This window comes from Nerophis ophidion, linkage group LG05, assembly GCF_033978795.1.
Source record: "Nerophis ophidion isolate RoL-2023_Sa linkage group LG05, RoL_Noph_v1.0, whole genome shotgun sequence".
NCBI classification, from domain to species: domain Eukaryota; kingdom Metazoa; phylum Chordata; class Actinopteri; order Syngnathiformes; family Syngnathidae; genus Nerophis; species Nerophis ophidion.
The window spans coordinates 79,178,253-79,194,874 of record NC_084615.1 but is presented as its reverse complement, the minus strand read 5'-3'; the positions used below and the strand labels follow the sequence as shown (position 1 = coordinate 79,194,874).

General features: G+C 39.6%; 1 protein-coding gene across 2 annotated transcripts in view; it reads left to right on the top strand.

Moving 5' to 3' along the window:
• LOC133553647 (A disintegrin and metalloproteinase with thrombospondin motifs 2-like) overlaps positions 1-16,622 on the top strand; it is a 338,493-nt gene that overhangs the window by 70,864 nt on the left and 251,007 nt on the right. The gene's annotated exons all lie outside the window — the stretch shown is intronic.

Here is a 16,622-nt window from a genome sequence, read left to right as displayed (position 1 = left end):
TAAAAGAAATAGTTGAATTTCAGACTGCACCTATCAAATACACAGTAATAAAAACACAGTTGTTCTACTAACTGTACTGTGCTTGCTGGTTACTAAGAAAACAACAACACTTACCTTTCACTATTTGAGTAACGTCACTTCCGAGTTTCCAGAAGATGGCGCCAGTATGTGCTTTGCCCTGCCGTCTCTCGCTGTCAGCTCTGTTCGTTTTTGTGTTGTTTGCGTCTATTTTCGTCTCTTGTCAGCTCGCTGCTTGTGTATGACCGCCAAACACTGTTGGATCTTTGCCCCTTTCCCACTGATATGATCAACTTCGACGTTGGTTTTTTTGACGTCCCAGTCAGCTTTTTCACCTTCCTTTCCCGCCTTGTGGCTCCTCTCCCCCGCCACCTGCGGGCTGTGTGTCGGGCCCCACCTGGATTAGCTGCGCCCCTGGACCTGCTGCCCCCCGCCAGGTTCGATCTTGTGAACGGAAGATCTTTGACGAACAAAACGTTTATCATGAAGGATTTCTTCACTTCCCGCAGACTTGACTTCCTCTGTGTGACGGAAACATGGCTGAGAGCCGGTGAGTCCGCCCATCTTAATGAACTTCTGCCTCCGGAGTGTTCCTACTTTAATTCTCCGCGGTCATATATATATATATATATATATATATATATATATATATATATATATATATATATATATATATATATATATATATATATATATATATATATATATATATATATATATATATATATATATGTTAGCATATAGAAGTCGCTACTACTAACAAAATATAGAAAAGTCGCCACATATATATATATATATATATATATATATATACATATATACATGTGTACATGTGTACATTATATTACTTTTATTAATTTTCACGTTTAGAAAACACACATTCTTAAGGTGTGGCGACTTTTCAATTAGTTATTTAGTAGTAGCGACTTCTTTGTTCATTTACAAAATCTGGTCAATTTTATTTGTTTTTACCTAATCAAACTGCGCAGGCAAGTGACGTCGAGGCCCGATCATACTTGAGTCGGATTTAAAAAAAACAACACACATTTTACATGCAGTGAGTCAGCTGGAAAAAGAAATATCTGATTTTGAAAAAATCTTATTTTGAATAAAAAAATCTGATTTGGACCACTTTGGCCTCTAGTGTAAATATATTGTGTGTTTGTGTGCGTACGTGTGAGCGTGTGTGTGTGTGCGTGTGTGTGTGTGTGTGTGTGTGTGTGTGTGTGTGTGTGTGTGTGTGTGTGTGTGGGAAATGGTCTTTGAAGCCGTCCGTAGAAGTTGGCACTGCATCTGCATCGGCCACTTGAGACCGTGGTGGCGGATTGGCATCCAAAGTATGCTAATCCTCATCACTTTTCCGCACAAAAAATGTTCATACTTTGCATTCTTTCAGTGAGACGGCCAAACAGAGCAGTAAATCATTACTTAGCCTTTTGCTAACCAGCAAACTTGGCAACACCAGGACGTACAGTAGTTATTTTGTTGTCAAAGTAACATGCCTGTTATATCAACTGTTAGACGGGATGGGATCGAGGGCTGAAATTTGCCATAAATAAATACTGATAAAGTTGAGGAATGCTCATCAAACACTTATTTGGAACATCCCACAGGTGTGCTGGCTAATTGGGAACAGGTGGGTGCCATGATTGGCTATAAAAACAGCTTCCCAAAAAATGCTCAGTCTTTCACAAGAAAGGATGGGGCGAGGTACACCCCTTTGTCCACAACTGTGTGAGCAAATAGTCAAACAGTTTAAGAACAACCTTTCTCAAAGTGCAATTGCAAGAAATTTAGGGATTTCAACATCTACGCTCCATAATATCATCAAAAGGTTCAGAGAATCTGGAGAAATCACTCCACGTAAGCGGCATGGCCGGAAACCAACATTGAATGACCGTGACCTTTGATCCCTCAGACGGCACTGGATCAAAAACCGACATCAATCTCTAAAGGATATCACCACATGGGCTCAGGATCACTTCAGAAAACCACTGTCACTAAATACAGTTGGTCACTACATCTGTAAGTGCAAGTTAAAACTCAACTATGCAAAGCGAAAGCCATTTATCAACAACATCCAGAAACCCCGCCGGCTTCTCGGGGCCCGAGATTATCTAAGATGGATTGATGCAAAGTGGAAAAGTGTTCTGTGGTCTGACGAGTCCACAATTCAAATTGTTTTTGAAAATATTCGACATTGTGTAATCCGGACCCAAAGGGGAAGCGAACCATCCAGACTGTTATCGACGCAAAGTTGAAAAGCCAGCATGTGTGATGGTATGGGGGTGTATTAGTGCCCAAGGCATGGGTAACTTACACATCTGTGAAGGCACCATTAATGCTGAAAGGTACATACAGGTTTTGGAACAACATATGCTGCCATCCAAGCGCCGTCTTTTTCATGGACGCCCCTGCTTATTTCAGCAAGACAATGTCAAGCCACATTCAGCACGTGTTACAACAGCGTGGTGTCGTAAAAAAAGAGTCCGCCCGCAGTCCAGACATGTCTCCCATCAAAAAGGTGTAAAATAGGACAGGGGAGACCCCGGACTGTTGAAGGACTGAAGCTCTACATAAAACAAAAATGGGAAAGGATTCCTCTTTCAAAGCTTCAACAATTAGTTTCCTCAGTTCCCAAACGTTTATTGAGTGTTGTTAAAAGAAAAGGTGATGTAACACGGTGGTGAACATGCCCTTTCCCAACTACTTTGGCACGTGTTGCAGCCATGAAATTCTAAGTTAATTATTATTTGCAAAAGAAAAATAAAGTTTATGAGATTGAACATCAATTATCTTGTCTTTGTAGCATATTCAACTGAATATGGCTTGAAAAGGATTTGCAAATCATTGTATTCTGTTTATATTTACATCTAACACAATTTCCCAACTCATATGGAAACGGGGTTTGGAACATGAAAAATTCCTGCAAAAGGGAAGCACGTTCGGGCAGACACAAAATAACATTTCCATATTCCTCGTGCAGAAGTTGCATGAATTCCAGGAGTGTGCATGTCCTGGGGTCAAAATTGAGAGCAAGCTGCAAAGTGTCTAAACAAAGTCCAAAGCCGTTTTTTAAGATCATATTCTTCACCACCGTGGAGGAAGGTTTCTTCAAGTATCATTATCACCGGAAGAATAGAGAGAAAGGAATGACGCTTCAACGTTGATTGATTGAAACTTTTTATCAGTACATTGCACAGTACAGTACTGTGGAAATCTAGTGCTTCCGGGTTCTCTGGACCATTGGTCCCCAACCACCGGGCTCGATTGGTACCGGGCTGCAGAATATTTTTTTATTATTGTATTTATTTTTTTTAATTTTTATTTTTTTTAAATTAAATCAACATAATCAATCAATCAATCAATCAATGTTTATTTATATAGCCCCAAATCACAAATGTCTCAAAGGACTGCACAAATCATTACGACTACAACATCCTCGGAAGAACCCACAAAAGGGCAAGGAAAACTCACACCCAGTGGGCAGGGAGAATTCACATCCAGTGGGACGCCAGTGACAATGCTGACTATGAGAAACCTTGGAGAGGACCTCAGATGTGGGCAACCCCCCCCTCTAGGGGACCGAAAGCAATGGATGTGGAGCGGGTCTAACATGATACTGTGAAAGTTCAATCCATAGTGGCTCCAACACAGCCGCGAGAGTTCAGTTCAAAGTGGATCCAAGACAGCAGCGAGAGTCCCGTCCACAGGAAACCATCCCAAGCGGAGGCGGATCAGCAGCGTCGAGATGTCCCCAACCGATACACAGGCGAGCGGTCCATCCTGGGTCTCGACTCTGGACAGCCAGTACTTCATCCATGGTCATCGGACCGGACCCCCTCCACAAGGGAGGGGGGGACATAGGAGAAAGAAAATAAGCGGCAGGTCAACTGGTCTAAAAAGGAGGTCTATTTAAAGGCTAGAGTATACAGATGAGTTTTAAGGTGAGACTTAAATGCTTCTACTTCTACATAAAAACACAAGATACACTTACAATTAGTGCACCAACCCAAAAAAACCTCCCTGTTTCAGTACCGGGCCGCGGTTTGATTGGTACCGGGCCACAGAAGAATTTTTTCTTAATTTTTATTTTATTTGTATTTTTATTTATTTTTTTATTATTTTGTTTTGTTATTATTTCTTATGTTGGACTAAGTCAGGGGTGCCCAAAGTGCGGCCCGCAGCTAATTGTTTACCAGCCCGCCACACATTCTGGAAATGCTATTGCAAAAATAAAAAAGAACATTAAAAGTATTGGAATGAGGTGAAATATATCGAGAAAAAAATTGCAATTTTGACACAAAGCTGCCATGCAGGCTGTTTGTTTTTCTTTTGTCATAATTTATTTTTATTTTATTTATTTTACCATGTAAAAACCATCTTTACCATGAGTTGATGAAGGTGGACCCCGACTTAAACAAGTTGAAAAACTTATTGGGGTGTTACCATTTAGTGGTCAATTGTACGGAATATGTACTGTACTGTGTAATCTACTAATAAAAGTTTCAATCTGTCAGGCTTGTCCCTTAAAAATTAAAAAACATGCTCATGCATTTGAATCCATCCATCCTTTTTCTACCGCAGTTGCATTAAGGGTAAGAAGTGATTGATTTATTATTGGTTAATTTAGGGCTTGTCCTCCTGGGGGTTCTTCAGATCAATTTGAGAAACCTGTTTCAGGGTTACAATATTTTTTATTTTTCAATAAGTCTCTCAGTTGCTTTCCAGCAATTGTCTTTTTCTCTTTCGTTCTGCCTCGCGCTCTGGCTCCAGCTCCAAACCCATCTCTCCTCCTGGCTGCTGCTTCTAAACAGAGCGACAGGTGATTAGATAACAAGGCCCAGGTGGGCCGTCTACGCACCTGTCGCTGATTTCGAGGCCGGTCCTGGCAACACCCCGCTTCGCTGCAGGCCGCAGGCCACGCCCCCACCACAGTTAGCTTCAGAATACCATTGTTACTACAAATAATAGGAGACCTATTATACTCTAGAAATGTTGGTCTTACTTAAAAATGCACGCGTTTAGTTGTGTTCAGTGTTGAACATTTTTTATCATATGGCTCTTACGGAAATACATTTTTTAAATATTTGGATTCTTGGCTCTCTCAGCCAAAAAGGTTCCCGACCCCTGATATAGAGATTTTCTGTAAACGTTAATTAAAAAATAATAATTAAAATTTGCACCTCCAAGTCCGAGTCCATGGTTCTCGCCCGGAAAAGGGTGGAGTGCCATCTCCGGGTTGGGGAGGAGACCCTGCCCCAAGTGGAGGAGTTCAAGTACCTAGGAGTCTTGTTCACGAGTGAGGGAAGAGTGGATCGTGAGATCGACAGGCGGATCGGTGCGGCGTCTTCAGTAATGCGGACGTTGTACCGATCTGTTGTGGTGAAGAAGGAGCTGAGCCGGAAGGCAAAGCTCTCAATTTACCGGTCGATCTACGTTCCCATCCTCACCTATGGTCATGAGCTTTGGGTCATGACCGAAAGGATAAGATCACGGGTACAAGCGGCCCAAATGAGTTTCCAGGTCTCTCCCTTAGAGATAGGGTGAGAAGCTCTGCCATCCGGGAGGAACTCAAAGTAAAGCCGCTGCTCCTCCACATGGAGAGGAGCCAGATGAGGTGGTTTGGGCATCTGGTCAGGATGCCACCCGAACGCCTCCCTAGGGAGGTGTTTAGGGCACGTCCAGCTGGTAGGAGGCCACGGGGAAGACCCAGGACACGTTGGGAAGACTATGTCTCCCGGCTGGCCTGGGAACGCCTCGGGATCCCCCGGGAAGAGCTAGACGAAGTGGCTGGGGAGAGGGAAGTCTGGGTTTCCCTGCTTAGGCTGTTGCCCCCGCGACCCGACCTCGGATAAGCGGAAGAAGATGGATGGATGGATGGAATTAAAATTTGACTTATTTTTAACGTTTTAATAACTGAGACCCTTCATGGTCCCCGGGACCCCTAAAGGTCAAATACATTTTAAAAATCCATATATTTTGTTATGGTTTGAAAATGAAAAATATCAACATTTTTCCATGTGTGGCCCTCAGTGGAAAAAATTTGGACACCCCTGGTCTAAGTGATGGTGGTGGCCCTGTGGTTAAAGGCCACATTATTTTACTATAAAGCATCACTGCCTTCTATAACGGGGGCACGACTACAGAAAGCAGAGCGAAGGTTAAATATACTCCTTAAGATGCTCTCGGAGCACGTTGGCGTAAAAGACTGCAAACATTTCACACTGGCAATGTCTTCATTGTAAAAGTTGACGCGGCTCCATGCAAATCGCCTTAGTTCACCTTCAGTTACGAGAGTTTATTTTATTGTTGTTGTTTTTAAAAAAAATTATTTTCAGTGTGTTGGTAAAAAGCTGGCAGACAGTGTCCGGACATGAGGTGTTTGTCATCACGGAAAGCTGCTACTGACGCTCTTTAGCTGTTTACTACTGCCAATGACTAATTGCTCATGTTTGCCGGAATTGTATGACAGACAAATATTTGTTTGCGTCCTTTGTGCCAGACACAGATGAGATAACAAATAACAAACAAAAAAAAAAAGATTGGAGAGGAGCATTTTTGAGTGAGTTAATGTAAGCGTTAGTTAGTGTAATGTGTGTGCACTGCAAAAAGTCAGTGTTCAAAGACAAGAAAAAAAAAATGAGGGGGATTTTATTAGCAGCCATACGGGTCACATTGAGGGTGGCCATTTAAACAACTTTAACACTGTGACAAATAAGCACCACACTGTGAACCCACACCAAACAAGAATGACAAACACATTTCGGGAGAACATCCGCACCGTAACATAACATAAACACAACAGAACAAATACCCGGAACCCCTTGCAGCACTAACTCTTCCGGGACGCCACAATAACATCTCCGGTTTTTGGAGCTCAGTGCACAACTGCACACACAACAAGAAGGAAAGGAAGAAGAGACACGGCGACGACGAGTAAGAAGAAGAAGTACGCTTGCAAGTTCCAAAAAGAATTTCCTTTCATCCAGGACAGCTCCAAGGAGAAGGGGTACGCTGCAAAAAGTCAGTGTTCAAAAACGAGAAAAAACATTTATTTGAACTAAGCAAAAGGATCTGCCAATAGAACAAGAACATTCGGCTTGTCAAGACTTTCCAAAACAAGTCAAATTAGCTAAACTCAATGAACCCCAAAAATAGCTTAAAATAAGTTTATTCTAACTAATAACAAGTGCACTTTTTTGGGAGAAAAAATATATGAGACCTTTTTGCACAATATGTTGAAAAATATTCTTAAATGAAGTAAATGCTAGCTAGTGCCATTATCTCGACATCATGATATGCGCTCGGCATTGGATTTCTTGAAACCAGCAAATTTATACTAAAAACAAATGTGTTTTTCTTAATGGAAAGGCAACAAGGCAAGCGCTCGTTACTCTCAGGGTGTCCTCACTGCTCAAACAAATCAGATTGTCTAAAAATGCATTTTTCCATCGACAACATGACATCATCGCGTCAAGTGCGTCTCTTCCAGTCAGTTAGTGTGCGATGAATATATTTATATATATATATATATGTAGGTGTGGGAAAAATCACAAGACTACTTCATCTCTACAGAAGTGTTTCATGAGGGGTTCCCTCAATCATCAGGAGATTTTAATGGAAGCATTCACATACAATGGTTTATATAGGGCACAGAGTGGGTGGGTACAGGCAGGTGTAGGGTGTGGTGATTGGCTCATGTGTTACCTAGGAGGTGTTTACGACTGTGGTGGCATGTTGAAATGATTTCACTGCGCTTGTTGAGGGATGATAGGTCTGGATGATATATAATAAACAGTTTCTCTTTTAAGCATAGGTTGCATCTTTTATTACCACTGTTGTAAGGTGTGCTGGATGCGAGAATTTGCCATGTTATTGAATATTCAACATTATTGTCTTTGAGGTTCCAAATGTGCTTGCTGAGTTCTGTAGAATTCCGCAAAGTCTGGTTTCTAAAGGAGGCCTTGTGATTATTCCATCTGGTTTTAAACGCTCCTTCGGTTAATCCTACGTACGTGTCGGATGTGCTAATGTCCTTGCGTGTTACCTTTGCTTGGTAAACGACTGATGTCTGTAGCACATATTGCGCTCTACCACGGTATCGAGCACTATTCTCTGGATAATCCAATCAATATATATATATATATATATATATATATATATATATATATATATATATATATATATATATATATATATATATATATATATATATATATATATATGTACACACATGTATTAGGGCTGTGAATCTTTGGGTGTCCCATGATTCGATTCAATATCGATCCTTGGGGTCACGATTCGATAATATATCGATTTTTTTCGATTTGATGCCCGATTCAAAAATGATATTTTTCCGATTCAAAACGATTCTGTATTCATTCAATACATAGATTTCAGCAGGATCTACCCCAGTCTGCTGACATGCTAGCAGAGTAGTAAATTTTTGTAAAAAGCTTTTATAATTGTAAAGGACAATGTTTTATCAACTGATTGCAATAATGTAAATTTGTTTTAACTATTAAACGAACCAAAAATCTGACTTATTTTATCTTTGTGCAAACATTGGACACAGTGTGTTGTCCAGCTTATGAGATGCCATGCAAGTGTAAGCCACTGTGACACTATTGTTCTTTTTTATTATTTTTATAAATGTCTAATGATAATGTCAATGAGGGATTTTTAATCACTGCTATGCTGAAATGATAACTAATATTGATACTGTTGTTGATAATATTCACTACTTTTGTTTTGTTCTGTGTGGTGTTTGTGTCTCCTCTCAATTGTTCTGTTTATTGCAGTTCTGAGTGTTGCTGGCTCAGGTTTGGTTTTGGAAATGGATTGCATTGTTATGGTATTGTTGTGTAGTCGTTTGTTGGATTGATTGAAAAAAATATATATATATTAATAATTAAACTACGCACAATTTAAAAGATTCGATTCGTATTCGAATCGATGTTTCCCCACACCCCTAATATATATATATACACAGCCTAGCCCCCGGCCAAAAACGTTTTAATAGTAATTTTGAAGAATTCATCTGAATATTTCTGTTCAAAATTGTTAGAATTGTCACATGTTTTATTATTAACTTTCAATTTACTGTACTCTGCTAACTTTACTACTTTGAGTACGTAGTTTCTATCGTTTCATTGAAAATAGAACAGCCAAGTCCATCTGTTTTAATTATGAGACAAAACATTCTCAAAGTCATGATGTTTTTTTTCATGCTTAAAATAGGAAATTATTACTTTTAAAAAAAAGTAGTTTTATACTTGTGTTGATGACACATTTTTGCAAGAGTTGATATTCTAGTTTCAAGCATGTTTTACTCAATATAGGTCATAAAAACTGTAATATCTTACTGAGATCATTTAGGACCAAAACCCTTAAAAGAAGTAAAACACTCTAACATAAAATCTGCTTAGTGAGAAGAATTATCTTATCAGACAGAAAAGAAGCAAATCTCACCCTTATTTGAGATATTTAATCTTACTTAGATTTCAGTTTTTGCAGTGCAAGTCTTCCTGATATCAGGTCTTGGTATGATATCAGCAAAAAACATCTAAATGTCCTCCATTAAACTCTTGTATTTTAGTCATTTTACCATGGATTGATTAACGTGGACCCCGACTTAAACAAGTTGAAGAACTTATTGGAGTGTTACCATTTAGTGGTCAATTGTACGGAATATGTACTGTACTGTGCAATCTACTAATAAAAGTTTCAATCAAATAGTGGAGTCAATTAAAAATGATAAACCCGGTAGGCTGCACTGTAGTGTAGGCCGTTAAGAGCTTGCAGCTACGCAACAGCCAAACACACAATAGCACCCGAGCTAAACATACGAAATAAGTGTCCCTAATTGAACACAACATCCGTCAATACAAAGAAGTGTCAAATCATTCTAGTTGCATGTTACTTACATATCTCAAGTCTCCAAGTGGATTAGAAACTATTCAGTAACAAACGTGTCCGCATCATTCAACTGTGGTTGAGAGTCATACCCTTAACTTAATGTATTATTGTGACCACTAGGTGCCAAATAACAAATACCACAACACTTTAATTGAATGTTGAATGCATGGCTCGTTACTATAGCTGGATTACTCCCCAAAGCACTTTACATTGTACGTCACATTCACCCATTCACACACTGATGGCGAATTTAAGACAGCGATACTGTAAACCACAGCAGTTAGTAGTAAATATGTTGTTGTTCTCTGTGTGAGCAATTTTACCTGAACAAGCTTTTTGTTACATTCCACACAAGAGAATCATGAAAGCATGTGCTAGGACCCGTGTGTGAATGGATGATCTTTGGCCCCCGGGATAATACTTGATTAGTGTTAGATCCGGCCCGCAGGCCTCAGCCTCCTGCTGCTGTTTTGCACGCACCAATACTCCATCAGTGGTGGCGCTAAGAAATTTCAAAACGGAGTACGCGTAAAAATGGGGCCCCGCAGTACATTTTTGGGGTCCTACTTTTCTGTAACTGTTTTGAAAAAAAATGCTAAATGTTTGCATCATCTCTTATACACACCACTGACACACTCTTATGCACACTACTGAAACAATCTTATACACACTACTAAAATTCTCTCACATAAACAACTGAAGTGTTTTTCTCACACACACTACTTAAAACACTCTTATACACACCACTGAAATGCTCTCACATAGACAACTTGATTGATTGATTCAACTGACATCTTTTTCTCACACACGACTGAAACACTCTTATACACACTACTGAAATGCTCTCACATAAACAACTTAAATGTTTTTCTCTCACTGACACTACTGAAACCCTCTTATACACACTACTGAAACACTCTTATACACACTACTGAAATACTCTCACACAAACAACTGAAGCATTTTTCTCTCACACACACTAATGAAACACTCTTATACACACTACTGAAACACTCTTATGCACACGACTAAAATGCTCTCACATAAACAACTGAAATGTTTTTCTCTCACTGACACTACTGAAACACTCTTATACACACTACTGAAACACTCTTATACACACTACTGAAATACTCTCACATAAACAACTGAAGCATTTTTCTCTCACACACACTAATGAAACACTCTTATACACACTACTGAAACACTCTTATGCACACGACTAAAATACTCTCACATAAACAACTGAAATGTTTTTCTCTCACTGACACTACTGAAACACTCTTATACACACTACTGAAACACTCTTATACACACTACTGAAATACTCTCACATAAACAACTGAAGCATTTTTCTCTCACACACACTAATGAAACACTCTTACACACACTACTGAAATACTCTCACATAAACAACTGAAGCATTTTTCTCTCACACACTAATGAAACACTCTTATACACACTACTGAAACATTCTTATGCACAAGACTAAAATGCTCTCACATAAACAACTGAAATGTTTTTCTCTCACTGACACTACTGAAATGCTCTTATACACACTACTAAAATGCTCTCACATAAATAACTGAAATGTTTTTCTCTCACACACACACTACTGAAACACTTTTATACACACTACTGAAAGACTCTTATGCACACTACTAAAATGCTCTCACAAAAACAACTGAAATGTTTTTCTCTCACTGACACCACTGAAACACTCTTATACACACTACTGAAACACTCTTATACACACTACTGAGATGCTGTCACATAAATAACTGAAATGTTTTTCTCTCACACACACTACTGAAACACTCTTATACACACTTCTGAAACACTCTTATATACACTACGGAAATGCTCTCACATAAACAACAAAAATATTTTTATCTCACACACCCTACTGAAACACTCTTGTAAACACAACTAAAATGTTGTTTCCCTCATGCACACACACACACGCACACACACACACACACACACACACACACACACACACACACACACACACACACACACACACACACACACACACACACACAGCTGGAATTATTATTCACTACTATGTATAAACGGTGTAAGAGAAAAGTATTACAGTTGTTTATCTGAGAGCTTTTCAGTAGTATGTATAAGTGTTTCAGTAGTGTGTGTGAGTGAAAAACTCTTCAGTTGTTAATGTGAGAGCATTTTAGTAGTGTGTATAAGAGTGTTTCCGTAGTGTGTGAGAGAGAGAAACACTACAGTTGTTTATGTGAGAGCATTTTAATAGTATGTGTAAAAGAGTGTTTCAGTAGTGTGAATAAAAGTGTTTCAGTATTGTGGGTGAGAGAAAAACATTTCAGTTGTTTATGTGAGAGCATTTCAGTAGTATGTATAAGAGTGTTTCAGTAATGTGTATAAGAGTGTTTCAGTAGTGTGTGTGGGAGAAAAATATTTCAGTTGTTTATGTGAGAGCATGTTAGTAGTGTGTATAAGAGTGTCTCAGTAGTGTATATAAGAGTGTTTCAGTAGTGTGTGTGAGAGGAAAACATTTCAGTTGTTTATGTGAGAGCATTTTAGTAGTGTGTATAAGAGTGTTTCAGTAGTGTATAAGAGTGTTTCAGTAATGTGTATAAGAGTGTTTCAGTAGTGTGTGTGAGAGAAAAACATTTCAGTTATGTGAGAACATTTTAGTAGTGTATAGGAGTGTTTCAGTAGTGTGTACAAGAGTGTTTCAGTAGTGTGTGTGAGAGAGAAAAACATTTCAGTTGTTTATGTGAGAGCATTTCAGTAGTGTATGTATGAGGTAATTCTGAATAATGTCCCTAACGGCCCCTCATAGTTAGACACGGTCAAGTAAAGTTATCTACTACTCAACGCGCACTCATTCCGTCTCCTTTGTGCCCGAAGGCTTGAAACCATCCTGTCATTTCCCATTTCCTGTCCCAGTAAGGGTTAACGTGTGAGGCGTTGCAAGGCGATGTGACAGTTTTTCATTGTGACATTCGCTTTTCCAGTCCCACGCAGGAATCATTAGGCTAATTCCTGTTAAGCAGTTAGGTCACGTTGGCTACTGAATCAATGTGGCCATCTTACATAAGCGGGCTGGCGTCACTCATTTTTTTATTTTTTTTGCCCGTGACCTGCCGACATCTTGGTTTCCGTGGAGACCAAACGACGTCCTTTGAGTCTTATTCATTGGTGTGTCCACACTTTGCATTTGCGGCTCCATTTGCAGGGTTGAAAGTCACCGCCACTTTCAAAACGTTTGTTTTGGTGTGTTGTGGTTGACTTTTCAGAAGCATTTTTCTTGTGTTAGTGGTTCTTGCAAGAATATCACTAGCATAACACTAATGCTTTCATAGATATTTCCTATAGCATCTCTTTCTTACAGATATGATATCTAAGGAGAAAGGATGGGCATGATAATATTAATAATAATAGATTTTATTTGTAAAAAGCACTTTACATTGAGCAAACAACCTCAAATTGCTAGTGTAAAAAAAATATAATGATAATAATAATATAATAAAAATAACTAATAATAATAAAAAATATAATAAAAATAAATACAAATAAAAACTAGGGCAGCCTAATAGCTAGAACTAGTATGCATATATCTATAAAAAGTTTTTTTTTTAAAAAAGAAGTGTTTATAAGCCTTTTTTAAAAACATCCACAGTCTGTGGAGCCCTCAGGTGGTCGGGGAGAGCGTTCCACAGACCGGTAGCAGCGGAGCAGAAAGCCCAGTCTCTCATTGTTCGTAGCTTTGTCCTTGGAGGTTGGAGGAGGTTAACCTGTTTTGGGCGGAGGTGTCGTGTGGAGGATTTGGGGCTGAGTAGTTCTTTGAGGTAGGGGGGGGGGGCATTTCTATGGAGGCACTAACCCCTCTTCCACCGTGCTGAGAACTTGTATGCATATATCAATAAAAAGTTTTTTTAAGAAGAAGGGTTTTTAAGCCTTTTTTAAAAGCATTCACAGTCTGTGGTACCCTCGGGTGGTCAGGGAGAGAGTTCCGCAGACTGGGAGCAGCGGAGCAGAAAGCCAGGTCTCCCATAGTTTGTAGCTTTGTCCTTGGACGTTGGAGGAGGTTAACCTGTTTGGGGCGGAGGTGTAGTGTGGAGGATTTGGGGGTGAGTAGTTATTTGACGTAGAGGGGGGCATTTCCATGGAGGCACTAACCTCTCTGCCACCGTGCTGAGAACTGATATGCATATATCTATAAAAATGTAACGTCTGGGTGGCATAACGATGTTCTTTCAGGGATGCGTCGGCAAGAACACAGCAAAGGTAAGAAACAAAGTATTTATTTAACTACTGAAAGGAGCTAAGGAACAAAAATACTGGCGCCAAGCAGGAAGGCAAACAAATGGCGCTAGCATGAAAGCTAGGAATACAAACAGAAAAACTAAACTTGGCACGAAGGCACGAAAAGGGAAAACAAAACATTAGCATGAGAGTTGGAATAAAACAAAGGCGTAGCGTGTAAGCTAGCGAGAATATTCATACAGAGCAGTCGTCACTTGTTGCACGAAGGCAAATTGGGAACGCAGAATGAAGAACGAAAAGGGGCGAGCTTAAATAAGGGAGGTGATTACACAAAACAGGTGTGCATAGACAGCAAGGGGCAGGTGAACTAAAGAGCTACCATGGTGACAGACTAGACAGGAAATAAGGAGGTCGAACAACAAAATGTGATACAGAAAAGAATCAAAATTACAACAAAAAATACTTTTTTAAACAGAAGGGTTATTTAGCCTTTTTTAAAAGCATCCACAGTCTGCGGTGCCCTCAGGTGGTCAGGGAGAGCTTTCCACAGACTGGAACTGAAACTTCTTCTCACTCCGGCGCTTACCAAAAGCATGCGGTAAATTCAGGCCTGCGCTTATAAATTTGAGTGTGATGTAAGGATACCATCATGAAAAGCACATTTAATAAAAAAAACGTTATTATGGTCTTACCTTTACTTATAAATGAAGTCCATGCGCAGCTCCTTCTGATCAAAAGCATCGATAACTTGTTTATAGAAGTCTTCCTTATCTTTCTTCAGTTTTAAAAGTCTCTCTGTCTCGATGGAGATCTTCCTTTATTACCTCCTGCTTCGATTGAAAGTCCAGTTTAGAAAACGGTTTTATTTTAGATATGTAATCCTCCATGTTAAAAGTGCAAGCGAGAGGAAAAAATAAACTCTTGCTGCCTGTTGTCACTTCTTCTGCAGCCGAGTAGTCGCAAGAAGGATCACTAGCGCCCTCTACCACCAGGAGGCGGGAGTCATTTAATGACTCATATTTGACACACGCAGCTACGGTATATTAATAAAACATAGCTGTTTACAATTCTTTTTAGCATATTCAATAGCTTGGACCTTAAATCCTACTGAATAGCTCTTTATTTTCTTCCCTTTATGCGATTTCAAATGATTGAAATCAGTCTCCTCCATTTTGAAAATGATGACAGGTGAAGTGTCACTCGTGACGTGACGAGTTTGACCCGGCGGAAATTCTAGACATACGCTAATAAAAATAATATTTGGCGAAACGAGTTTGACCCGGCGTTAATCCTGAGGCGGTGGTAATGCTAAGCATGCGCTAATTATTTTGCGAAACGAGTTTGACCCGGCAGTAATTCTAGACAGGTGCATACTATATACCCGGCGGCAATTCAAGGAAATACGGTAATACAATTCAATGTCATGTACTGTACGTCATTTGTTCCAAATTATTGTTTTTTTGTTTTTGTTTTTTAAACAAAAGTTACGAACACCACCAACGCAGCTTTTATGGTCAGTCCAGGAAGTGGGCGGCATACAAAACATATAAACCGCACATTGGGACATGAGCGCCCTCTAGGCAGTCGCCTAACCGCTGCACATAGCCTCTTTGTTGCCAGAGTTAATTCTAATAATAATAATATATTTGATTTGTATTGCACTTTACATTTGTATCACAAGTCAGTTACACATTTTAGGAAAGAAAAACTCTGTACGATCAGTGTCAGAGTTAGTTTTGGACGAACCCCAAGATGCAGAGAATGTAGATAAACATGATTTTGCCACGTGCGGGTCGCATTTTAATGTGGAATCGTTCCTCCAACGCAAACATAGACACTCCGGACAACAACATAAAGTTAAGAATGATTTAATACCAAAACACTAGTACAAAAACAGACGAAATTAAACGTGTGGCGAAAGCACAGAAGCTAATGCTAACACTAGCACAGGATCAGGTAACAAGAAATCTAGTGATTACCAACGAAACAGTTGCATACCGCAAACAAGGGACCAAGACCGACTGACGGGACAAGGCAGGCTTAAATAAGGAAGTAATCAACAAAAACAGGTGTGCGTCTGGAACCCGCAGCAGGTGAAATTAATATGTTACCATGGTGACCAAACTGACTCACAAAAGGTACACAAACAACAAAGGGAGTCCAAACTAACAGAAAATAACTAAACTGAACATGATCCAGACTACGGATTATGACAGATTTAATAAAACACTAAGACAAAAACCGAACAAAAAGCGCGCACGAGGAGGATAACAAACTTGGCTCTGAACAAACTAAACTGGAAGCAGGGAACAAAGGACAGTAAACTACCGAAGTTAGCTTACCGCAACGCTGCATTGACACGACAGGTAGCGACGACAATAATCCAGCACAGACTGGATGGGAAGGCAGGTTCAAATAGCATCTGGCTGATT